The 26,788-nt window shown below is 35.9% G+C and overlaps 1 long non-coding RNA gene across 1 annotated transcript; it reads left to right on the top strand.

Moving 5' to 3' along the window:
* The first annotated feature begins 225 nt into the window (after positions 1–225).
* LOC144341446 (uncharacterized) lies at positions 226–21,921 on the top strand. The gene is made up of 4 exons (XR_013418369.1): positions 226–413; positions 7,786–7,957; positions 8,925–8,987; positions 12,657–21,921. It is a non-coding gene; the product is annotated as an uncharacterized LOC144341446 (long non-coding RNA).
* The last annotated feature ends 4,867 nt before the right edge of the window (positions 21,922–26,788 follow it).

The following is a 26,788-nucleotide window of genomic DNA, read 5'->3' as shown; positions in this document are numbered from 1 at the left end:
TTTAATAAACTTTTCTGCTCATTAACAGTTGATCCACTTCACATATTCTGTTGCACGTTAGACAGAAGAGAACATTGAGTTCTTCACAAGATACTTTTGGTTAAGCATGCCCTGGGATGGAGTTACCATGCTGACTTGATTTACTTCCATGCTTCTGCATCAATCAAGCCAGGAGGCTATAATTAGAAAGAAGACTTCCTTAAATATTAAAAATGTAATCATTGCAAACTAGGTCGAGGAGAAGTGATTAATAGGGTTGGACAGTTTCTCTCACACAGGCATCAGGGTAAATTCTCAAGATGCCAAACCATGAAGCAGAACTTTTATGGAGACCACTAACATTTATGTTCAGTTCTTCCTGAGAAAAGCACCCAGGCATAGATTCCTTAAGTGATCTTAAATTGTCTTGTAAGGTAAGTCATTCCTGGTTACAATTCATTTGTTTTCTCTATTGGTACATTTGCTTTCTCTAAATAAGCTAATTCTGTGTTTGTTTCCAGGTTGCATGATCCTTGACTTTTGAAAAAATTACATTTGGTGACATGTACAGTTATGATTTTTCCCTCATTCTAGGTTACTTGTTTTTCTCCTATTTATTAGAAAAAAAAAAAAAGTACTGGCTACATTCTGACAGCCATACTTTACAAATCAAACTCCCTAAATTTTCAGGAAAGCCCTGGTTCTCTCTACAGGGACATCTACAAATCCAGTGCCATGAAGTGGTAGGATAACCTTTTGTTCAACTGCACCACGAGACCTTGTGGTTGCCAATGTCATTGGGACTGGTAACGTGGAAGGCCAGTGCTCCGGGGTTGGGTAACATGAATGGCCAGTGCTCTATGGATGTATAACATGGAATATCAACAGACTAAAAATGGCATACCAGGATTCTAGGGGTCAATAACACTGAACACTAGTTTTCTGGGGGTAAGTAACATGGAATATCAGCACACTGGGGGCCAGTAACATAGAATACTAACTCTTTGGGGATGCGTAACATAGAATACTTGACTTCCAGCTACCATCAAAAGCCCAACAGAAGACTTCTAGCCAAGTAGAGCTGAAAGTTAGCCCTCTGATGCAGATCTTCTGCTCCCAACAAATAGCAACGATAGGGGAAATATACAAATAAAATGCCCCCCAAAAATATAGGCAGATTAAAATGCAGCTAAATTCTGCTTATATTTCAGAAATGCTGAAAACAAAGGTATGGAAAATAGCTATTGTGGCAAAATAATGGGAGATAAAGTAGAATTTAAGGCACAATTAGTAAAGATCAAGAGGAATACTTTACAATAATAAAATAACTATGTCACCAAGGAGTTCTAATACATATGAGCTTATTTACTACAAATGATAAGGTCTCAATATTAATTGGATAGAAACTGACAGAATAATAAGGAGCAATTAACAAATTTACAATATTAGGGTAGGATATTTTAAGTCCTCTATCAGACAAAAAACACTTGTACTGTAGAAGATTTAAATTAAAAATTAATAAGACATATACATCTTTATCTTTAGAGTATTGCACCCCATTATCACAATAATTTTTCCCATTCATGAGGAAATCTTATAAAAATTGATGACAAACTAAGCCACAAAATAAATCTCTCAAATGTCAAATCATCTGTATAACAAAGACTATACTTGACAGTGTAATTAAGATGAACAATAAAAGGTAATTTATTAATATATCTACAAACCCAAAATGCACTTCTATATAACTCTTTGGTTAAAGGTGAAATTGAAATAGAAGAAAATGGCAATAAACATTTTATTCAAAACTGCAGTTGTAGTGGCAGGTTGGAAGAAACTACTAACTTCTTTCTGAGGACGAAGTTGTCATGAGGTAGAATTTTAGAAAGAACTACAAAAATCCATAGATTCAAGGAGATTAATAATGACAACTTTTAAACTCCTATACAATGACTGATACCCTATCACACATAACTACATTTGTGGTGTTTCATTAAGCATTACTGGGTTATGCCTTTACAAACCATAAAAGGGTTGATAGGTAAAAGGTTCATGCTTAAAGTGTCAGGTCAAGAACAAAGATGTCAGACATCATGGGGTAGAATTTCTGTTCTTCTAGTTGTATGACTGTGGGCAAGTTATTTATTTTCCTGAGCTTCAAGTTCCTCATGTGAAAAATTTTACATATTAATAATCTCTACCATGTAAACTCTTTATGACATTGAATAACTTGAAATACATGAAACATAGTATAGTGCCCAACAAACAATAGGTTCAATAACTGTAAACTAGAATTTATTTTACATACACAATATTTATTTGATTATGTGTTTTATCACTTGTACGCTCATGTATGCTCCTTGAAGAGAGAAATAATTCTTCATCTTTGAGGAATGATGATCACAAAATAGTGCCAAGTACACAGTTGGTGCTAAATAATGTTTTTGCATTAATGGAATTTAATTAAGCATATCCATGCTGCTGGTGGTGGTAGATGTTAAAATTATCTAACTAGCAAAAGAAAAAAAGAAATAGGGACAGGTTGCTAGTGACTAATAGTTACGCTTAAGTCCAATATCTAATTATCACTTCTCATTGAATATTGACTGGACGCTTGAAATAGACTCAAATCAGTTTTGTTTCATCGTGTCTGACATTTTCAAATATTCGTTAAATATAAAAATCTGTCCAATAACAGGGCATTATTATTGGGTGAGGTTGGGGTTGGGGCCTGGTTTGGTTTTCTAATTTCAAATATATGGTGGTGATAGAGAATATTCACTCAGTTAAGACCCATAACAAAAAAGGAACAATTGTGAAGGGCATACAATACACATAATGTAGTGGTATGTTAAAAAATCCATTTATGCAAAGGTAAGTTAGTATTCTTTATATTCTGAGAAAAAAATATATATATTTTCCAGAATTGAGTGCTTCTACAAAATTTGATAAAATTAAAATGTTAATTTCACTTTGATTGCACATGTTTATTTTATTTGAATTTACCAATTACATCTAGCAGTGCTCTGCTGATTTGTTTATTTTGTTTCGTTTTGTTTTAGAAATATCTGTGTAGTTTAAGTTTTATTAAATGGCCACCTTAATGTGCAGTGTGCTTTGCTGAGCCCAATAAAAGGCCACAATAGATAATTGAGGGTTAGTTGACTTTGCAGCTGGTGCAAACACCACTGGCATTCTTTTTGTAAAGCTAATGTTGGAGGAAAATAACCATCTGTTTTCTTCTCTTACTGAGTCTTCAGACAATGGAATGCATCACTCAAGAATGAGAGTTTTTTTCTGGAGATTTTTCAGCAAAAAAAAAAAAAGAAAGAAAAGAGAGAGGGAGGGAGGGAAAGATGGTGGAAGGAAGGAAAAAAGGAAGGAAGGGAGGGAGGGACCGAGGGAGGGACGTAGGGAGGGAGGGAGAAAGGTGTGTAGCTATTTTAATGTAATAGATACATTATCCCAAGCTGCTAGAAATTGGGGCAAGAAACTAAATGGCATCATAGGGTTATACCTTTACAAACTATAAACTCCTGTCTCATCAAACTAAGTGATGTACTCTTAAATAATAAAAAGGTGTGATATTATTAAACTAAATCTTTTTCTAGATGAAAGACAGAATAGAACAATTAACATATAACAACCTGGGAAAAAGAAGCTATGAATAACTTAAACAGAGGGGTGGGACCACCCCAAATTATCCTTGAACCATACTCTTTTTATTGATGGAATGAATCAAGTATAAACCCATGTGATACATTCTTGGGCAAAGAAAAAAATCTTACACAATTCCAATATTTACATGTAAAAATGACTGACAATTATATAATAAAATTTATTGGGTAGGAGAGAAACAGAAGGAAAACTTGGAAAGAGGGGAAAAGACATTTATTGCTTAGAAAAGCCCGTCCCTTTTGAGATTTGCAATTTTTTTGTGTATAAAGAACACTCAGTGAGATTCCTCTATTGAGGGCGTGGACTACTCTGAACAAATTCCCCCTCTTGTTCTTTTTCTCAATGCATCTTATGCTAATTCATAACAGTATCTTTAAAAATTTTCCATCTACCATTAAGTGCATTTAGCAAGGTTATGTGTTATGGGGTCAACACACAAAAATCAATTCTATTTTTATATACAATCAGTAAACAATTAAAAAACAAAAATTAAATATGTTACCATTTATAATCAGATCAAAATATTAAAAACTTAGATACAGGTTCTTAAAAATATGGTCAGGGCTTGCATGTTAAACAGAAAATGTTGATTAAAGAAAACAAAGAAGACCTTTGACTTCAAGGTATACCATGTTTATGGATTAGGAAGCCTAACATAGTCAGTTGTTCCCAAAGTGACTTATAGATTTAATGCAATTCCTACCAAAATCCCAGGAGAATTTTTATAGGTATAGACAGACTGATTCTCAAATGTATATTGAAAGGCAGATAAACTAGAAAAAAATTGAAAAAGGAAACAAGATTGTACAAATCACACTATCCAATATTAAGACTTACTATAAAGCTATAGTAATCAACAGAATGTGGTCTTGATGAAGGGATAGACATGTGGATTAATGCACAGAATAATAGAGAGTTCAGGAATAGATCTACACAAATATGACAATTTGATTTTGACAAAGGTATAAAAGCAATTCATGAGACAGGATAATTTAGATAGGTTGTTAGAAAAATTGTACCATATGCAAAAATTGAACCTATACCTAAATTTTATACTTTATACACAGATTAACTCAAAATGAACAAATATCTAAGTGTAAAATTATAAAACTTCTAAAAAAATAGGAGTAAATATTCATGGCTTGCAGTTAGGCAAAAAGTTCTTAGAAATGAAACAAAAAACACAGTCCATAAAAATATAAATTGATAAATTGGACTTCATCAAAATTTAAAACTGTTACTCTGCCAAAAATCACTGTCAAGAGAATAAAACTACAGACTGCGATAAAATATTTTCAAATCACAAAAATGACAAAGGACTCGTATTAAGAATATAAGGAACTCAAAATTCAGCAAATACTGCATTATCTCACTTATATATGGGACCTAAACATTCAAACTCATAGAAGTAGAGAGTAGGATGGTGGTTACAGAGGCTGAGGGTGGGAGATGGTCAGGAAAGGGGAGATATCAGTCAAAGGGTACAAAATTTCAGTTAGGATGATTAAATTTTGGTGTTCTATGGCACAGGATGGTAACTATAGTTAATAATTACATATATATTTCAAAATTGCTCCATTTTAAATATTTTCACCAAAAAAAAGGATAAGTGAGGTGATAGATATGTTAATTAGCCTGATTTAAACATTCTGTAATGTATACATGTATAATTACATCACATTGCACCCAATAATTAAACATAATTATTGTCAATTTAAAAATAAATAAATAACAACCCAATTTAAAAGTAGGTAAAGGACCAAAGAGGATGTAAGGATGGCAGTTAAGCACTTGAAAAAACATACAACATTACTGACCATTAGGGAAATGCAAATTACAATCACAATGAGATGACACTACACATTTATTAGAATGGCTAAAATAAAAGATACTGATAATACCAAGTGCTAGCAAAGTGCAAGAAAACCAAAACTCTCATACATTGCTGATACATACTGGCATACTCACTCTGGGAAAAAGAGTTTGGCAGTTAAGCATGCGCTTACTATCTAACACAGCAGTCATATTCCTGGACAAATAGAAATTATGTTCACACAAAAATTTGTACATAATTGTAGCAGCTTTATATGTAATAGCCAAAAACTGAAAGCAACCCAAATCTTCAACAAGTGAATGGATAGTATGAAGTGGTGCATCCTTATAATGGAATACTACTCACAATTAAAATGGATCAACTGCTGATACATGCAACAAAATGAATGAATCTTGAAGACATACTGTTAAGTGAAAGAAGCCAGTCTCAAAAGTGTATATACTCTTTGATTTTATTTGTACTATATTCTCACTAATTTTATGTTACATTTGCAGTGGCCAATGTCTGTAATCCCAGTACTCTGGGAGGCCAAGGCAGGAGGACCACTTGAGCCCAGGAGTTAGAAGTCAGCCTGGGCAACACAGTGAAAACCTGTCTCTACTAAAAATACAAAAATTAGCTGGGTGTGGCGGTGCACACCTGTAATCCCAGCTACTTGGGAGGCTGAGGTAGGAGAATCGCTTGAACCCAGGAGGTGGAGGTTGCAGTGAGCCAAGATCATACCACTGCACTCCAGCCTGGGAGACAGAGTGAGACTCCGTCTCAAAAAAAGAAAATTATCAAAAAGACAAAACTATAGTGATGGAAATCAGTGGTTGCCATTGGTCATGGATTGGGAGAGAGTGTAATGATAAAGGGATAACATGGGGACACTTCTGTAGGGTTGTTTAAACTGTTCTATATCCTGATTACAGTAGTGATTATACAAATCTATACGTGTTAAAATTGTAATATTGTACACCAAAAAAGTACATTTTACCGTATGATAATTTTAAAAATACAAAACTTTTAAACACTATTTGACATTGCAAATTTATGAAATGTTTCAGCCACTCCTAGAATTTACAATATGCCCCTATTATTAAAACTCAAACTTTAAAATCTATAATTTAGGATGGTAGCAACTTCATCCATACTTTGCACAAAGAAGTGAGTTCTCTGAGCAGCCACCATAGCTTAGGCTACTAGGCAAGGAGAATAGTTTTTCTGGTATGGCTTCATTCTCTTTTTGATCAGCCCTTGGATCAACCCCTATACTGACTACACCAAGGATAGAGGAAAAGAGGACTGTTATTCTGCTGTTATGAAAAAGGCTGGAAAAAAAGGAGAAGATGCCACTTTGTGGGCAATGATAATATTGCTTAGGGCAAGAGCCTGGGGGAGAGCTGACACGGTTCAAAGTAGTGTTTAGAGACAAGAAAGAAACAAGACCTTCCTTTGCTTTTAAGTTTTGATAAAGCTTATATCTACAACATCCCGGCACAATTTTTCTTGATGTATCTAATGCATCAGTATCACTGTTCCTCATTTAGCTGGCTTTTGCTTCTTATGTTCTTTTCTTTTCTATATTTTTTGTGTTCTGTTTCTATGAAAAAGAGTCAAAACATAAGCTAATATCAGAGATTCATTTTAAAATAATATCTAGGGGTATCTTCTAGGTTTAGTATAGGCTTAGCTCCACTTTTCACAGCTTCCACATATGTAGTCCTGCATCATAATTACTAGGTTGATCTAGTGGTTTTGTGTTTCTTGTATTATTTTGGAAATTCCTGAAGTATCTAATAATTCAAATCAGATTATATCATTTCTGGGATAGTTTTATTGCTAACTGTATTATAGTAAATTCAAATTTATATATCAAAATGCTCCGATAATCAGAATATTCACTCAAGTAAAAGCCAGTTCCACTGGAGATAACCTTTTGAAAATAAGAAAAGTCCACTAGTGCTAAAACACAAGGAATATACAATGAAGTCATCATTACTTTGTCAGCCACATAATTGGAAAAAAACTGTTCAGCAGGTGTTTATGAACCACAAAGAAGGAAAGCTGATGGTTGTAATTCTTAATCTTAAGATCCTATGCTTTGTTTCATTCCTCAGAGGATATTTGAAAACACTTCCTAGGAAGAAAGACTCAAGAAATGACCATTACCAATGACCTAGCTGCCATTTGTCACCCCATTTCCTGCAAAATGCATGCTCTTTATATTTTATATTTCCAAGTATAAATGTCTTGACCCTTCAAACACTGACCATAACTTTAATAAAAAATGTTTTTTGTTTATTTTTCAGCATTTTATATGTGGGAAGCACTTAGGAAATAATTGTTGAATGAATTAATTAATGAAGAAATGAATGAATTAATGAAGGAATGAATGCAAAAACAAACAGCTGTGAAAAAAAGCTAAAAAAAATTCTGCCTTCTTATGCAAGATGCTAATCATAGCATTCCACAATGCTAATGGTATGTCCACAGACTCCACCTTCTTCTGTATCTCTCCCCTGAGATGAATAGATGAGTCTATGGTCTGTGGGCCTTCTCATAGACCCATTATCTTGCACTGTATCCCTTTTCTCTGCCTAATTAAAGTATTTCTTCTGAAAGGCACTGCTGAGTTTAAAATGTGTCAAATCAAATGTTTGTGGAGGGCTAAAACACTATAGCCTCAGCAAATTGCAGTCTCTTCATCTGGGTGATGCAAACACTGGCCTTGGCTGTGCCCAATTTAGATATCAGAAACTTGTTCCATTTGTACTATGCTATTTACCCATTATACTCATTCAATTTTCCCACATACCTTTCCCAATTATCTACCAATTTAATCCATTTAATCTATCTCTACTACAGTAAATATGTTCCCCTTTAGCATTTACTAGCACTTGGGCCAAATGTTCAAGGGCCTCTAACAGGCTTTGTGATTCATTTATTTTTCCTCTTCCTGTTCAATTTTGTACATATCACTCATCACGAAAATGGATGCTGCTGCTATAGATAAATGCACTGGCAAGAACCTAACTACACAATCAGCCATTTAGTCCCGAAAAACAGAGTAATGACTGCAAAATGGATCTGGGCCACAGGGCAGAAACCATACTTAAACTTCATTCAGCATAGCACCTGCCACAGAGCTGATGTAGTGAAAAATTGTGTCATGATGAGATGCCCTAGGTCTGGGTGCCATTTACTGTCCTTTCCATTATTGTTGATAATAGCAGTGCTTTCAAATGGAACAACATTCTTCCTGCCATGGATCAAAAAGATTTAGAAAAATATCCTATCATCCTATTTGAGAGACCAATAAAGTAATAATTCAATTTTCTTAGTATTGCTGAGACCTTGGCAGCTAATATTAATTATTATCTCTAGCCATTTGGCACCAGCTAGTGCTTGTAAATTACAGTAAACTGCATTTTTCTATTTTGTTTTGTAGGATAATTAGCCCATTTTGAACTTTGGGAAGAGGACCAGTCTGATGCATACACACTTTTCTCAGGTAACTCCTAGCATGACCAACTTTCTACTTTGACACTGACCATTTCGTTTAAAATTATGGATGCCAATTTCTAATCAGTTTACCTTTGCATTATCTATAATATCCCATGACATTGCTTTAGTAGAGATACTTCTCAGTCTCTGTTTTTTGTTTGTTTGTTTGTTTGTTTTGGCACTTCATGAAAGTTGTTTCTCCTATGTGCCAAGAAAAATCTCAACACTACAGAAGAGAAGTACGTGTGGAACCTAAAAAACTTCAGCATTTGCCACAATTAATAGGGTTATTTTATCCTGTAAGAAGGAAATCTGCTGGATGCAATGGCTCACACTTGTAATCCCAGCACTTAGGGAGACTGAGGCAGGCAGGTCACCTGAGGTCAGGAGTTCAAGACCAGCCTGGCCAACATGGTGAAACCCCGTCTCTACTAAAAATACAAAAATTAGCCAGGCGTGGTGGTGGGTACCTGTAATCCCAGCTACTTGGGAGGCTGAGGCAGTAGAATCACTTGAACCTGGGAGGCGGAAGTTGCAGTGAGCCCAGGTGATGCCACTGTGCCACTGCAGTCCAGTCTGGGCAATGAAGTGAAACTTTGTCTCCAAAAAAAAAAAAAAGGAATCCATTGGTATAACCCATAACCTGAGCAGGGGATTATCAAATTTATAAGGACTTTATAAAAAGACAAACAGTTGGGAGACATAAGTATTTATTTGGCAGCTTTATTTGAACAGAGTTCTTCTTTGATATGGCCAGTTTTGGGGGCCTAACAAATGAATTAACAATTTCCCCCACACAACACACAGAGTAGAGGAAAGGATACACATAAATTACCTATTGTGGTTGACAACATCCACATTAGCCCTCACCATCTGAGATTACTGAAAAAACAGATTGTGGTGAGAATTGCTAATTGGCCACTTAGTTTGCATATCCTCCCTCTTTCTTATTGACAGAATCTCATTTTATCCAAGGAGGCAACATGCCCAGCTAAGAGATTATATTTCCTAGTTGTCTTAGTCTGTTTTGTGTTGCTATAACAGAATACCACAGACTAGGTAATTAATAAAGAAAATAAATTTATTTGACTCATGGTTCTTGAGCCTGGGAAGTCAATGGGAATGGTGCCAGCATCTGCTTAGCATCTGGAGAGGGCCTTCTTGGCATCATCCTGTGGATAAAGGAGGAAGAGCAGGAAAGCATGCACAAGAGAGAGGAGGAGATCAAACTTGCAGCCTCAAGCCCTTTCATAATTGTCATTAACCCATTCATGAGGGTGAAGCCTTCATGAAAACACCTCCCATTGGGCCCTGCCTCCAATGCTGTTGCACTGGTGATTGAGTTTTTAATACATACTTTTTGGGGGGCACATTTAAACCATAGCACTAGTCTTTCTGCAAGTTTCTGCGACTGAGACTTAAGTGGATGGAAATAATTGAGGGGGGCTTCTGGGATTGTTCTTTAAAGGCAGCCAGTTTCCCGGGGAGGGTGTTCATTTGTGGCCCTCTCCACCACTAACCACATTTTTCTTTCTCACTGAAACAAGTGCATGATAGACAGTAACACCCTAGCAGCCACCCTGTATTTTGAAGATGAATGAGTGACACCAAGGATGAGAAAGTGAACGTGGAGTCCCGGACTCCCCATCTCCAGACCTCTTATGGGAGAGAGAAAAAGGAAACCTGTGTCTTCCTAATATCATGATTATTTGGGTTTTTTGTTCAGAGGATTCTGCCAAACCTAACAGTAATTTAAAAGCTTATCAAGCAACTATAAATTTATTGAGCACTTTCTATTCTTAAAATTTGGGATTTGCCCTTTCATTAAATAGTAGAAATATAAGCAATTATCCTTGTTCTTTTTTGAAAATTTATTTTAAGAAATAAGGCTGACCTTGAGCACAATGCTGTGTCAAAACTCTGTCAGAAATACACATGAACTTACATAACACTCCATACTTCTTTTGTAGTGACACTTTCCACATGACTTTTCCTTCTTTTTTTTTTTTTTTATTATACTTTAAGTTCTAGGGTACATGTGCACAACATGCAGGTCTGTTACATATGTATACATGTGCCATGTTGGTGTGCTGTACCCATTAACTCGTCATTTACATTAGCTATATCTCCTAATGCTATCCTTCCCCTTCCCCCTCCCCCCAACCCACAGCAGGCCCCAGTGTGTGATGTTCCCCTTCCTGTGTCCAAGTGTTCTCATTGTTCAATTCCCACCTATGAGTGAGAACATGCAGTGTTTGGTTTTGTGTCCTTGCGATAGTTTGCTGAGAATGATGGTTTCCAGCTTCATCCATGTCCCTACAAAGGATGTGAACTCATCCTTTTTTATGGCTGCATAGTATTCCATGGTGTATATGTGCCAATAGTACTGTAAGGTTCTTGAAAAAGAAGCTGGATCTAATTCATACATCGAGTAATCAGTAAAAGCATTACAGCTATGACACAATGAAAATGATATGTGAGTTTTCCTGCCGTTCTGCTTACCTCTTACAGCAAGAGATAATTCCAGCTTGGTCAATTGTGTCTTGCCTATTTCCTTTCCTAACATTCAAGAAACTCCTTCTTAACCACTTAAGTGCTGGACTCTTGCAACAGAAAATCAGGATGAAGTAGGAGAACAGTATTAGGTTGGTGCAAAGGTAATTGCTTTTGCCATTACCTTTGATAGCAAAAATCGCAACTCTTTTGCACCAACCTAACAGTTCAAGGGACTATTCTATAAGGCAAGGAACACACGGTGGCAAAACCTAGAAGACTATTTTATTCTTAATGTTTAGCACCTTTTTTCAAAGGTTTAAATTCATTAGAGTACATAATTTAAATATAATGCACCCATTTTAAGTGTATAACAAAATGAGTTTTGACAAATGTATATGCCTAAGCTATCATCAGCCCAAATGTAATATAAAACACTTCAATCAACCCACTATGGCCTCTCAAGCACATTGAAGTTCTAGCCTCAAGAAATCATTGATGTGTTTCCTGCTACTGTAGGTTTGTTTTGCCTATTCTGAAATTTCATATTAGTGGAATCATAAAACATATCCTCATATGTGTCTGTATTCTTTCACTCAACATGACATTTTTGAGATTAATTCAGGTTTTATAGTGTTTCAGTAGTTCATTTATTTTTTGTAAGACAAAGAACCTTTACTATAAAAAAAATATTTTTTTAAAATAGTGGGGTAACGGCACTGCATCTGGCAGAAGGCAGGCCCCTAAGATTAGTCTTTCTTTTTATCCCAACCAAGCCAAGTAGACCTCATCCTTCAAAGTTCATTCATTTTTATTGAAGAGTAATAGTTTATTGCAACACAGTAAAAAGGTAACCTACAGAAAGGGAGAAAAATATTTGCAAACTATGTATCTTATGTTGATTAATTTCCAAAATATCTAAGGAACTCCTACAACTCAATGTATAATGGTTAATTTCCAAAATATCTAAGGAACTCCTACAACTCAGTGGTTTAAAAAACATAATAACTCAGTTTTTAAATGCGCTAAAGACTCACATAGATATTGTCTAAAGAAGACATACAAATGGCCAATAGATGAAGAAATGATCAATGTCACTAATCATCAGGGAAAGGAAATCAAAACCACAATAAGATATCACCTGACACCTGGTGGAATGGCTATAATTTTTTTTTTTTTTTAGATGGAGTCTTGCTCTGTCACCCAGGCTGGAGTGCAGTAGCATGATCTCAGCTCACTGCAAGCTCTGCCTCCCGGGTTCACACCATTCTCCTGCCTCAGCCTCCTCAGCCTCCCGAGTAGCTGGGACTACAGGCGCCTACCACCATGCCCGGCTAATTTTTTGTAATTTTAGTAGAGACAAGGTTTCACAATGTTAGTCAGGGTGGTCTCGATCTCCTGGCCTCATGGTCCACCCGCCTCGGCCTCCCAAAGTGCTGGGATTACAGACGTAAGTGACCGCACCTGGCCTGGCTATAATTTTTTTTAAAAGACAAGAAGTGTTGGCGAAAATGTGGAGAAAAGGAACTTTTGAACTTTTGAATGTTGTTGATGGGAATCCAAAATGGCACAGCTGCTATGGAAAATAGTATGGAAGTTCTTCAAAAACGTAAGAACTGAACTACTATATGATCCGGCAATCCCACTTCTAATGGAATAAAAACAAGACCTCAAGGAGACATTAGCACTTCTATATTCATTGCAGCACTATTCATACTAACCAAAATGTGGAAACAACTCAATATCCATCAACAATTGAATGTATAATTAAAATGTGGTATATACATATAACGAGATACTATACAGGTGTTTTCTGGGTCATTGAAAAGAGAAACATTGGAGCAGTAGTGGTTTATGAGGGCAGTGGGTGCAAGAAAACAGAATTTGGAGATGATTGGGTTGGCTTATGTTCCCTTCAAATAAAGAACTTTACTACACTGTACATTAGCCTGGGACACCGCTCAGGAACCAACAATGTGGAACATAACTTTTTAAATATTATATAATAATGGCAGTATGTATTCAAGTATTAAATAATGGGATGCTGACAATAAATGCTTTAAGAGATCAGAAATCAGAGAGGAAGAAATGGACTAGAAAAATCAGGAATATTTACTTAGAGAGGTAAACTCTGAAAAAGTGATAGGATTGAGATAAGCTGAAAAATGTGATAAGCTTTTGGAGGGGGTCGTCCAAGACTTCCAGCTGCCTCCAATAGGGGAAAATTACCAAGGTTTAATTAAAAAGCTGCTTGAATCTGTTCAAGTTGAGTAAAGCTCCATATGGATGCCTGGTATCCTTTGCCTCCTTTATATATATCGACTCTGTCTATGAGATAGTACATATTGAATTCATTTGGAAACAATTATGTCCTGTGCAAATCGTTATCAACATCACTGTTAACCCATGTTTGTGGGGTGGTGGTTATGTAGAATTCTATCCAATTCTCAACACCGGTTGTCAGAATAGCTTTGTTATTGAAATGAGCAGAATCTAACTTATGAAAACAGTGAGTGCCACATGTTTCAAACATGACCTTTACCCGATTAAACTTGCATAACCAACCCAAGAGTGATGTCCAATGACACCACTTGATACTTAGGTCTGCTATTTTAATAAGACACAGACAGGTTTAGCAGATGTTGCAACAAACAAGTAAATATGTTCTAAGCAATAAATCTGCAGAGACATTCAGGATAGCATGAAAAGAATGTGCTTCATTCTTTCCAATGTGATCACAACAAGTAAGATTTTATCACTAATTACAGATGCATACACATATTCATGGTGTACTGGGAATAGCATCTCCATATGGCATGACTTGCAAAGACGTTAATGTCTCAAACATTATTATACAATTGAGAGAACATTTCAACATTAAGAATATTCTGTATTTCATATATCAAATGGATATGTGACTTAGTGAAAAAACTACCACCTATTCTGATCACATCGGAGTCACAAATTGCTTGTGCTAGCTTAAGAATGTTATTTAATATCTTTCTATGTCTGAGTTTCTCCATTGCCAAGTTGACTTTATTATCTAAATTATGAACAACTTGCTGGAAAGGAAGAAGAACAGAAGGTTGTCTGGGAAAGCAAATATTCTATGTACGTTTAAGAAAAAAAGAATTTTATAATATGATATGCAAATACTGCTGCACAATTTTCCCCCATGACACTAAAATGAAAAATTAATACTGACAACAGAAGCAAATACGGCATTAAATTTTTTCAGTGTGCAAGATAAATAGGAATCATCAATCATTCTCATTTTTATCCTTTCCTCGGGCAAAATAAAAATTATATGGTTTATAAGATGGCAATAAAATTATGCAGAGAAGCTCCACTTAGCCAGATAATTGAGTCTATATTAAAGATCAGGATTACAAAAATATATGTCTAAAGGCAGACATTTATTGCAAAGTAGAAAATATCTGTTCATTAGGCCCAGTAAAGATTTAGACAAGTGTTATTCACCTTTTTAGTTCACTAAACAATTAATTTTGGGCTTCCATTCTTCATAGTCATTAATCCAGTCCTTCTAATGAGACTATTTGCCTAAAACGGTTTTTAATTGCACATAAATAGAAAAAGTAAACATATTATACAAAACTTTTAATTAATAAATAGAAACAGGTTATTCACTTTGAGCAGTAGTATTACCATTGTTTCCACTGACCCCATTGTTTCCATGGACCGTTGTTTCCATTGAGGTGTGCAATACATAGCAATAGAATAAATAAATGCAAACTAGTGGCAACTTCTTATAAATTATAAAAAGTAAACAAACCTCAGAACTTTATAACTCACAATGGCAACTTATAAGTTTCAAGCGTGCAATCTATTTTTAAAATTAAATTATTCTCAGGTACTGAAAACAGTGAGCAATATATTTTTTTAATATATGGCAATTTTCTTTTTCCCCAAATATTAAAAAGTAAAAAAGAAAAGTAAGGCTCATACTCTGGTGCTCAAATTAAACTTGATAACCTATATACCGGGACCAAGAGTTCCAAGACCATTTTTTTATGGTCTTACAGGTGGTTTTTTGTACATCAGCCTTACTTCCCGAACAGGTAGCATTGGGACAAATCAGTATGTAAACCTGCTTCTCCTTCTCTATTCTACTTTCATTACTTCCAGCACTGAAAGTGGTTATTCTAAGTTATATCTAATCTGCTTGGGATACAGGTGGTTACAACTATCTTTATCTACATGTATCTATCTGTACATAGACATTAGGCTATAGGACCTTAAAACAATAGGCCTTAAAAGGAATCTGAAATCTACAGGACAAGGCGTATGCTCAGATCATATTTAAAAATGATTCTCCTATGCCAAGTGGAGACCTGAGGACTCATTTGATTATGGGCCAGCCATCTTAACAGAAGTTGAGGCAGCTCCTCAGCCCCTAAGCTGTATGCACTACAGCCTTCATTACCACAAACCGGGCACTTCTCTTTCAGTTTTTGTCTCTATGGCAGTAAGATGGAATCAGTAATAACAAGTCCAGTGTAAGAATTATTCGTGATAAGAAAAAATTGTCTACCGAGTGCTTTAAGTTCCTAGGAAACTGTGCGAACATAGTTTGTCATTTGTATTCTGAGACTTTGTCCTTGCAGGAATCATCAGCCTCTTAGTGCCATGTTGCCCATGCATTCTTTCCACAGGAGCGCCTTTTTCTGTTTGATGTTTGGGACATGCTAGTTCAAGTTTTCAGGATTTCTAGCCAAACAACTTTTATTGTTGTTGTTAAGAGAAAAATCTCTTAAGCCAATAATCATGCATTTTTTTCTCTTTTAAAAAAGTGAGGTCCTTGGGTATCATTTTAATACTATTAATTTGGAAGTGAGGAGAGTCAAGTTCTAGCCAGACTCTTGTGTGAGTTTCATGGAATGGCATTTAATCATTGCTCTGGGTTCAGTTTTCATCACTATCAGAATGAGGGTGGTAGACTATACAATCTTAGTGCCCATTTTTTAAAATGTGGGCTATAGGCAAGATCACCTGCATCAAAAACCCTTAGAGGGTTTGATAAGAAGAGTAGGTATCATCTCAGGCCTTAAGAAACAGAGTTTGTTTGAGACATTGTAATCAGTACCTCAGTCATAATTATCCATGATAAAGTTTAGGAGCCACTGCTCCAAAATTAGCAATCAATGACGTCTTGGTTTCAGCGATCAGTGACCCCTTGGTTTAAGGAGCTTCTAAGTAAACATTCAAGATTTGCCATTCTTTTTAACTAACAGCTTTGCCACTAAGACATTGTTACTGGGACCAACTTTGCTTTATACAACACCTTCCCTGAGAATATGTTAGGCAGAATCCTGGTGAGCTGCTCTCTGCAGTGCAGTACAGCACAGTGTAGAGAGGCATACACAATGGTAAATAGAGTCTCATCTGCCAAAACTTCATCTTGCAAACAGCAAGGCCTAGGATTTTTTTCCTAGTCAATTTATGTATTACTGAGCAATCAATGAGCTCACTGCACCATGTGCATAGAAGGCATTACTATGGCATCAGTTTTGAGAAAAGAAAAGCTTTATTATAAGTCAACCGGCAAGAAGACAGAAGAAAAAGCTTGAATCTATTTCCCCAAGCTTAGAGTTGGGACAGGTTTTATAGTCAGACGGTAATGAAGTGTGCTCTGATTGGATCTTGTGATGGTGTGATGCCAGGAGACCTCCTTAGACCGGATCCTTCGATGAAGTGACGCCAGAGCTCAATCTGATTAGACCTTGGATCCTACCATATGGTGTCCGCTTCTTAATTAAATCGCCATTCCTTAGTCTGAGCACTTAGGTTCCACCAGTGCTAATGTTATATGACCTTCAACCTGGGAGGCCATGGCAACTGAAAAACAACTCACAATTTTGTTACATAAAAGTTGAACCAGATTGGTCTGATGTGTTTACACATGTAACAGCTTTCTTAGGTTTTTAACTATAAGAAACATAATGAACCTACATGGTCTCAGGTAAATCCAAACCCTACCAACAAAAAGTTAATCTAGTTAATTGTCAGGATAAAGGGACTTGAACTTTTACCTCTTAAGAATTTATAGCAGCCTTTATGACATCAACTCACAACAAAGGATTTTATTGAAACCTTTCTTGAGGGCAATTGCTAGTAAACCTACTCTAAATTCTTTCACTCTATTGCCCTAAGAAAATAATTATTAATATATGTAATATTTATTTGTGTCACTGTGAATAGTAAAAATATTGGAAACACTCTAAACAGTTATCTAATAGATTGATTCAATAAATAATTTTGTGTATATATGTCTATTAAATATGTAACATAAGAGTATTTACTGACAGAATTATGTTCATGAACACTATGTAAAACAGAGATTATAAAAGAGTAATTGCTACATGATCCATGTTTAAAAATAAAATAGAGAGAGGCATAGGACATAACATATTAATACTGTTTACTGTGGGTAATGGAATTATGAATGTTTTCTAATTTATTTAGGATTCCTAATTTTTTTGTACTTATATATTTTTCCAATTAACATATGCAATAAAAGAAGTTAATTTTTTAATCTGAATTGTTAAAATTTTAAATATATTATTTCATAATCCAACTTTTGATATAGTAATCCATACTCTGATATTTAAAATTGTATTAATGTATTTTACTTCTATGTCTTCTCTCTCATTAAGATTCCTAGTAGAGATGAGAAAAGTAGGGCAGGGAATCTCTAATATGGTCCCTATATTATCTGCAAAAGATTATGTACAAAAAAAGTGTTTATTTAATGTAAATATTTATGTGATATGTTTGCGGATGAGAAAGTGAGCAAAAAACACAGTATGTGATATGAGAAAGAGAGCAAAAAACACAGTTCATTCAACCTTACTATGAGTGTAAAATAAGGCAGCAAGAAAGAATAAGGGCCTATGTTTTGTTGTCGTTAATATCTGGGGTGATATATAAAGAGGGAATTTGGATTAGAAAATATAGAATTTATTCCAAGGGTACCTCTTCCTGTTGGAATTTGGGAATGGTTTAACTGGGTGGTTCTGGTACAGGATCTCTCACGAAGTCACATTTAAATTGTCAGATATGACTGCAGTCATCTAAAGATTTGACCGACACTACAGTCTCTCTTTCACTGTGGCTTACTCACATGACTGGCAAATTAGTGCTGGTTTTTGGTAGGAGGTTTCAGTTCCTTCTCATGTGGGCCTCTCCAAAGATTGCTTGACTGTCCTCAAAACTTGGCTTCTTCTCCGCACACCCCTACATCCCCAGAGAACCAGCAGAATACATCCTTCTATGATCTAGGCTTCAAAGCCAAATGCATCATTCCTGCCACTCTATTCATTAGATTCAAATCATTTCGTTCATCACACATTGAAGGAGAGAATTCGGCCCACCTTTTGAAGGGAAGTATGTGAAAGAATTTGTGAACAAATTTTAAAACCACCAAATGGACTTTTCCTCACCAAGTCTGATCTGGTGACTGCTACTTCTAAATGCATCATCATCCAATAGCAGAGGCTAAAAGAAAAGCCCTGATGTAACACTATTCCCTAGGAAGACCAGCCAGCCACATCATGAAGGATTGATTTCATCGTACCCCTTCCAAAAGGGTGTTTGTATTCTGAATATGGATATATGTTCTGAATATGGATATTCATTGCCAACCTACAATGCTTCTGTCATCACAACCAACTGTGAGGTTGGGATGCTGTGTTCACTTTTGTGATATTTCACATACGAAAAAAATGCTTTTAACCAAGTAACATTTCACAGCAAAAGAAGTGCAATGGTGTTCACTTTGGCATAGAACAATGTAATGGCTTCCTGAAACTTAGTTCCCCTAAAATTAGGAAATACAGTTTGAGAATCAAGGAATGGAAGTAGGAGTGTCTCCTTTCACTACTAAATCTAATACTTTTCATTCCTACAGTGTGGAGTTCTGTTGGCTTAGGGGTTCTAGTTCCCAAGGAAGGATGATTATTTCAGGTGAATTGACAATGATTCCATTAAGATAGAAGTTGAGACTGCTACCTGGCCATTGTGGATTTGAAACCATACCCCAAAGAGTTAAAGAAACCAGTGACTGATAGAAACTCTTGACCTCACAGGATGACAGATAAGAAAAGATACAACTTGCTGAAATGCTGAAACTCTCTGCTAATGAGATTAAAATGCTGGCCGAATCTGTTAAAACCAATATGGCCGATTGGAGTCTGCACAGAATGAACCTGCTGGTGTCAGGGACCACATTTCCACAGCATGTTTCATACTAACTCCCATTGAAATTGCACATGTAACCCATGAAGAGAAATGAAGAGATAACTCTGCATGCCTGAGGACTTTCCAGATATCCCCTTTCCTTGCATCAGTCACCTGCTAATCTCAGAATCCATCTCCCAAACTGTTTCTAATAAGAATACGGCCTTAGAGCCAGCACAGGGAGACAGGTTTGAGATACACTCCTATCACCTTATTGGTCAACCTGCAATAAAAATAATTTGTTTACTCAAAACCTCCGTGTCATAGTATTGGCTTCTAGCACATTGAGCAGTGAGCCCCTTTTCTCAGTAACAGATTCTTCTGCCATGGAACAAATAGTAAAAATAAAAGAATTACTATACTAGCTGGTATGAATATCAGCTCAAGGATCACCTTTTCCCTTACCCCTTTTCTTAGCGTAACTACTCTCACCATCAATGCACCCAGAGACTACATGACTTCCTTCTTTGAATTTCTTCTGTATCTTAGATTCGTAACAAAACACTTACATACATTGCTGAGTTTACTTCTGACACATCTGACTTTTAAGGACAAGGTCTGAGTTTTTTCCTCAGCAGCTGACATGGAACAGGTACTTAAGTATTTGGTGGCTGAAGGACTGAATAGTTAAATGAAAGATCGGCTTATGAGAAAGATGATGGGATAATATCTGCTTCAGCCTCCAACAAAACAATTTAAGAAATAGAATTGGCCCACATATGTGTTGATGGCCTACAGAAGAAAACAGCAGATTTTATTCATTTCAACATGACTACATCTTTCATCGTGCATGAGACAGAAAAACTTTCTTACCCACTCATTTTACAAAATTAGAAAATTAAGGTGCAGAAAAACAAAATCATTTACTTAAGATCACATAGCAGTGTGGCAAAATGAGGGCTAGACTCATATTGTATCAGCTTCAGGCTAATATTCCTCATAATGTATGTCATGTTGTTTCACAAAATTTATATCAAATACATGTTTAAATAAGAAAAGTAGACAATAACGTCCAGGAGCTCTTAATGTTCACTGAGTAAGTATTGTTTTTTCTACCCCATTTAACCCACAACATACCAGGAAAGTAGATATAACTACCATCTGGGCACAATAGTCCCTTTTTATTTTGTATATGTTTGTCATCTCATGAATAATTACAAAAGTAAGCATAAAGGTAGAGTGGGAAAAAACCTTATTAGACATTTTAATAAGAATTAAATATAGCACACCCAAATTTTTATTCCATATGTTCCTGATTTTAAAGAGAGGCAGATAAATAGGTAGACACAGAAAGAAAAAGGAGGATGGAAGGAAGGAAGGAAGGAAGGAAGGAAGGAAGGAAGGAAGGAAGGAAGGAAGGAAGGAAGGAAGGAAGGAAGGAAAGAAAGAAGGGAGGGAGGGATAGATAGAAAAGTCAATGTACTTTGAATTCAACTAGAGAGACATATCCAACTTATAAATTCTGATCTCAGATTTCAAATATATTTCTGCTAGGCTCTGTCTTGTCATTACTTCTAATTCTGCTTCGTGCAGTTGTATCATCAAAATGTGATCCTTGATAAACTTCAGTGGTACATAATTTTATTGAAAAGAAAATGGTCATCTTATTTGATCCTTAATTATAACACATTTTAATTTTTAGATTTATAAATACCAATTAGAATGACGAATGCAATCAATTTTTTCATTACTACAGCATCTATTTTTTACTACTCAACTTTGTATATACAACTGTTTATCCATTTATTAATGATATCAAGTAAATTTCAGTGCACAAGCTTTATGAACGATGAAAGAATGTGTAATATGCCTTTTGGCACAATAGAATAGTCTAGATTCTGGTCACAAAATATTTGCATAATAAAGTCTGTTCTGTTGCATGACCATGAAAATACTACATTTTCATTTTGCCCTTAGAAATGTGTAATTCATTCATCTATTACTGAATTTGGGAAAATTTACCTAAGATACTGTTATCTGAAGCCTCACTAAAATTTTTATTATACAATCAACTTCACACCATTATTAGAATGTCAAAGACCACTCTTGTCTCCTTGCATTTATCTTCGTCTAGCCAATTTGTAAACTGTTTCTCTGTCAACTCCTTCTTTTTGTCATTATGGAGAAACATTAAAAAAATTCCTGGATTCTCAACTGTACTTAATAAAAGCTAAGAAATAAACTATAAATATGATGTTTCCAGACTTCTTTTATACCTTCTTAAAAGTTGATATAAAACTTTAAGCAAAACAATGAAAAAAACTGAAGGATGGTATAATAGTAATGATTTGACTATTTCATTATTCCTCTGGGCTATTTCATCATTCTTTTTCATTGTAGTTAGGAATAATTGATAATATACAGGAAAGTAAGATCACTGAAATTCAATAACCTGTGTTAGATTGAGAAAATACTGATTGACATCAGATGGAGCCATATAATAATTGTAATATAAAATCAGTTTTATTATATCTTTTAAAAGAGCAAGTAAATATTTTTCTTTGTTCCTTGGAAAACATCAAAGACAAAAATAAAAATCATGATATACCAACCTTTACAAATAAATAGAACTACTCAAAAAATAAAATAAAAACTCAAATTGGGCCCAGTGTTTTGTACCTTTTCATCTAATAAGATCTCTCCCATGCATTAAAACAGATGAGGAAAAAAACAATGAGCTTGCATATAGATAACTGAGTTTGCTTTTCTGGTCCTGGCTTGGACATAGACCTTTATCATGGCTGCGATTTGCCTGACTACCTGCCTTGGAACTCCCCATTCCCACCAAGACCCAGGCTGAGTAAAAGAGTCATCACTCACAGCTGAAGATCTGCCCATCATGAGCAACCCTCTCAAAGTGGTGGGCAGTCCTGCTGGAATATCATGGCCAACTTTATCAGGAAGAATGTTTTTGCAGAGAGAAGAATGAAAACCACAAAATAAACATCTACAGTAACTCTGGTGCTGAAACTGAGGAAGTATGACGTCCAGAAAGGGTCTGACTGGTGTTTTAAATATATCTTTTCTCTTTCCTTTTGTCCTGAGCCTGTCCCCTTTCTGACCTCTTTTGGCTTGGTTTATTCCTCTTCATTCTATGATTACATCACATGAACCCAGCTCAGCAAATGGAAGGCAAGAGGAAGATTTAACTTATTTGTAGGAAGTTTTCCTTATGGAATGTCATTATTTTCCTGAGACAAATTCTGATTTTTTCAAAGTTTTGAAGTTTATTCATCTCTTTCTTAAAGATAGTAACTGTAAATTCGTGGTTTGCAGTTTGAACTAGGCTGTCTTATGAGCTTTCTTTGGCCAACTGAGCATTACTTGAGTTCAAGTTCCATTAATATGTCATAGGTTTCCATTATTTGTATTCTGCATTTTCACACTTGTACATGACTTGTCTGCTTATCAAGCATATGCATATGAAATGTCTGCTTTAACACCATCTGATTTTTAACCTTTTTTAACCTTTAAATAAAGAATTTCCAAATATGTATTTTCTTTCTCTCCCACAAAAAGATAAACCTTTAAAACACTCTCTAGTTTATCCAAGATATATATATATATATATATATATATATAGTTTTATCCATATATTTATGGATAAGAAGACTGTTTCCTGTCTCGTGAACAACAAATAAGGACAATGGACTACATGGTGCATTCATTCATACGAAAAGTTAAGGTAAGGTGACTACAGATGAGTAGTGTGAATGGTTCGTTTCCTCCTTTAGGTGAGGCAACAGTGCTGTATCTGAACTGTAGTGGCACATTAATCTGTAAATGGGATAAATTTTCTTATGACTACACACATAAAAAATGAGTACCTGTAAAAACTGATGAAATTTGAGTAAGATCTGTAGACTAGTTACTTGTATTATATCAATGTCAATTTCCTGGTTTTAGTAATGAACTCTAGTTATATAAAATATTACCATGGGAAGTGAGAGGAAGGTAGCTGTTTGAAGAGTACACCAGATCTCTCCACACTATTTTTGCAACTTCTTGTGAGTCTATAACCAGTTCAAAATAAAAAAGTTAATGGAAATGTTGAGAGTTCATTCCATTGTTTATCCCTTTTCAGAGAAGCTGATGCCTGATACTTTAACTACAACACAAGTTATCTGTGCAAAATGCAATCCATTTAATTTGAAAAACTCAATAGGGATCAGGGTCAGCTTCAGTAATCACTCATCACTTTTTAAAACTCAAGCTAAATTCTACAGAACATAAGTCACCCAAAAGTGAAACTTGAGCAGGTGTTTTAGGTAACTTATAAACACAGATTTCTTAGACTTTGAGAAACTGTCAAGAGATTTATTGCCCAGCCCTGGGCCATTTGGTCACTTGAGGGAGTTGTCTCTTTTTTAACTCTTCTCTGTACACACTTGCTTTTTCTTCTCTACAACTTCACATCTCCTTTAACAGTTTTAGTTACTAAAAACAAACCATTGTTGGAAGTTCTTGGATTTTTTTTTTTTTTTTTTTTTTTTTTTTTTTTGAGACGGAGTCTCTGTCCCGTCGCCCAGGCTGGAGTTCAGTGGCACAATCTCGGCTCGCTGCAAGCTCCGCCTCCCAGGTTAACGCCATTCTCTTGCCTCAGTCTCCCGAGTAGCTGCGACTACAGGCACCTGCCACCATGCCCAGCTAATTTTTTATATTTTAGTAGAGATGGGGTTTCACCATGTTGGCCAGGAAGGTCTCAATCTCCTGACCTTATGATCCGCCCACCTCAGCCTCCAAAAGTCCTTGGATTACAGGCCTGAGCCACTGCGCCCAGCCAGATTTTTTTTTTTTCTCCAGATATTGGATCTTTGATTTCTTTCATTGAGCATCATGGGTTGTCTCAGGGATTTGAGATGTGCTTCCTTATAAATTTCTCCTTCTAGACTCAGGAGAGCTTGAGGAACACATGTCTGCTCTGTTCAATCTCTTGTAATTGCAGTGAATGTGATTTGAGTTTTAACTGCTCGATCACTATTTGTTGACACTTCAGGAATCTCACCTTTATATTCAACCTGCTGTTGCCAGTGAGACCTGAACAAAACCAAGATCAATAACATGAAATTGTGGAGGGGGTGGGGTAGGTAAGAAATGTGAATGTATGTTAAAAAGATTTAGAGATGAATGGGAAAAGAGAGAAGACCATGTATTAAGAAAAGAGAATCTACTGTCTTTTGGGCCTTCAGTTTCTTCATCTATAAAACAAGAGTATTGAGAAGAAAACAAGCCAAATGTCTGTTATTTGGTGCACTCTAGTAAATTAAACAAATAATCCATAAAGGAGAGAAAATCATTTCTCCAGATGCAGCTCATTTGTAGATAAAGCATACACATTTTCTTCTACTTTATCTTGGAAAATTCAACTACAGGGAGGAAAGAGAGATTTCAGAAATAACTTTCTCCCTGATTCTATTCATAATTAAACTTCAGTCTTCACATCAAATATGATTCTATTCCTGTCCATAATCTCTTATCTGCTTCCTAGAGCTTTTTCTGAATGAGAATTGGAAGACAGAAATGCTCTGCTGCTCTTAATTCTTCCTTGGGCACATCCACATTAGAACATTTTTAAAACCATAAAAACTGCACTGTAGGCTCCAAAGCCATCTTGTGAATTGTGTTAGGGGAAAGAATGTTTTCCTATCTTTTCTGCCCTTGCAGGATTTATTGCCTGTGGAGGCCTCTGGATCACCCCTGTTCATATAAACAGGAAACACAATCCCAAGTAAAAAAGAGAAAGCTGGAGCAAGCCAATCACTATAGGTATAATTCACACACACACACACACACACACACACACACACACACACACAGCACATTGCTAAATTTCCTTCCCTCAAGATTATGCAATGCTGGACTTCCAGAAAGCTGGAAACTGTATATAGTGAATGCAAATCAAGTGCCCCAGAGCCTCAGATTGAAAGTGCGTAGGTCCAAAGTTAAATGAGGTAGGCGTAACCTGTTGTAGACACTAGAAATAAGATTTCAGCATACCTGGGTCATGTCCTTTCATGATATATAGGCCCTTTAAATACTAAAGTGCTGTGAAAATAGAAGTATCATCTGGAATGAGACAAAAAGCATTTAGACAGTGAGATATTAAACAGGATTTAATGATACGATAAAGTGTGATACCACTAGTGGTTGTACAGTAATGACATGGAAAGTTGAGTCTAAGCTTTTATAGAGAAGAACTTCATGTATATATTATATATAGAGAGAGAGAGAGTTAAATTTTATCTTATATATAATGTGTAATTTAAAAATTGGGAGTGACATCAGCAAGATGGCAAATTAGAAGCTCCTAGCACTCCTTTGCCCCTCAAAAAAACCCTAAAACAACACATAACTACTAAAGTAACTAAAGGAGAGCACCAGAGAACAGCAGAGAAGCAGTAGAAATCCTATAGAACATAGAAACCCAGGATGGGCACACAGAAAAAGGAAGGAGGCAATTCACCTCTGCCACTTCACTCCCCAAGTTTTGACCAGTTTAGAACCAGGAATGTCTTCTCTCTGCAGGGAAAGGTAAGCAAGAGGACCCCAGAAGATCCCATTACCACCATGGACAACTGGGATCTTTGCTATTGGAGATTCCTGCAGCCCTCAAAGGCTCTGAACCCAGTTAAGGAAGCTCACAGAGCCCACACAACTGAGATACTCCCAAAGAAGGAGATGACATTGTGCATTGCACCTCATGGCTCAAGCTGCTACTGCTCTGCAACATCTTATAACTTGAGTCACTGCCAAAGTGCATCATACTCTGGGGCCAAATAGGTATCGTATCTCTCCATTCCTGAAGCTAAGCTGCCACTGCACCATGCCCGCCTCATATCATGCCATACCCAAGCAGAGGTGCTATTACATCTTATCTACTAAGGACAAGCTACTACAGAGCCACTTCATGACCTCTACCAGTCATTAGTGCACCCACCATTTAGAGTCAAGCTGAAGTAATGCCTTGTCCCTAAGGGAACTGGAATCTTGAAACCAGAACTGCCAAAATTCAAAGACAAAAAGAGAACTTTAAAAGCAGCAAGGGAAAAGCACCAAGTT

This window comes from Macaca mulatta, chromosome 6 (assembly GCF_049350105.2).
Source record: "Macaca mulatta isolate MMU2019108-1 chromosome 6, T2T-MMU8v2.0, whole genome shotgun sequence".
Taxonomy (NCBI): Eukaryota; Metazoa; Chordata; class Mammalia; order Primates; family Cercopithecidae; genus Macaca; species Macaca mulatta.
This window is presented reverse-complemented; position numbering and strand designations above follow the sequence as displayed.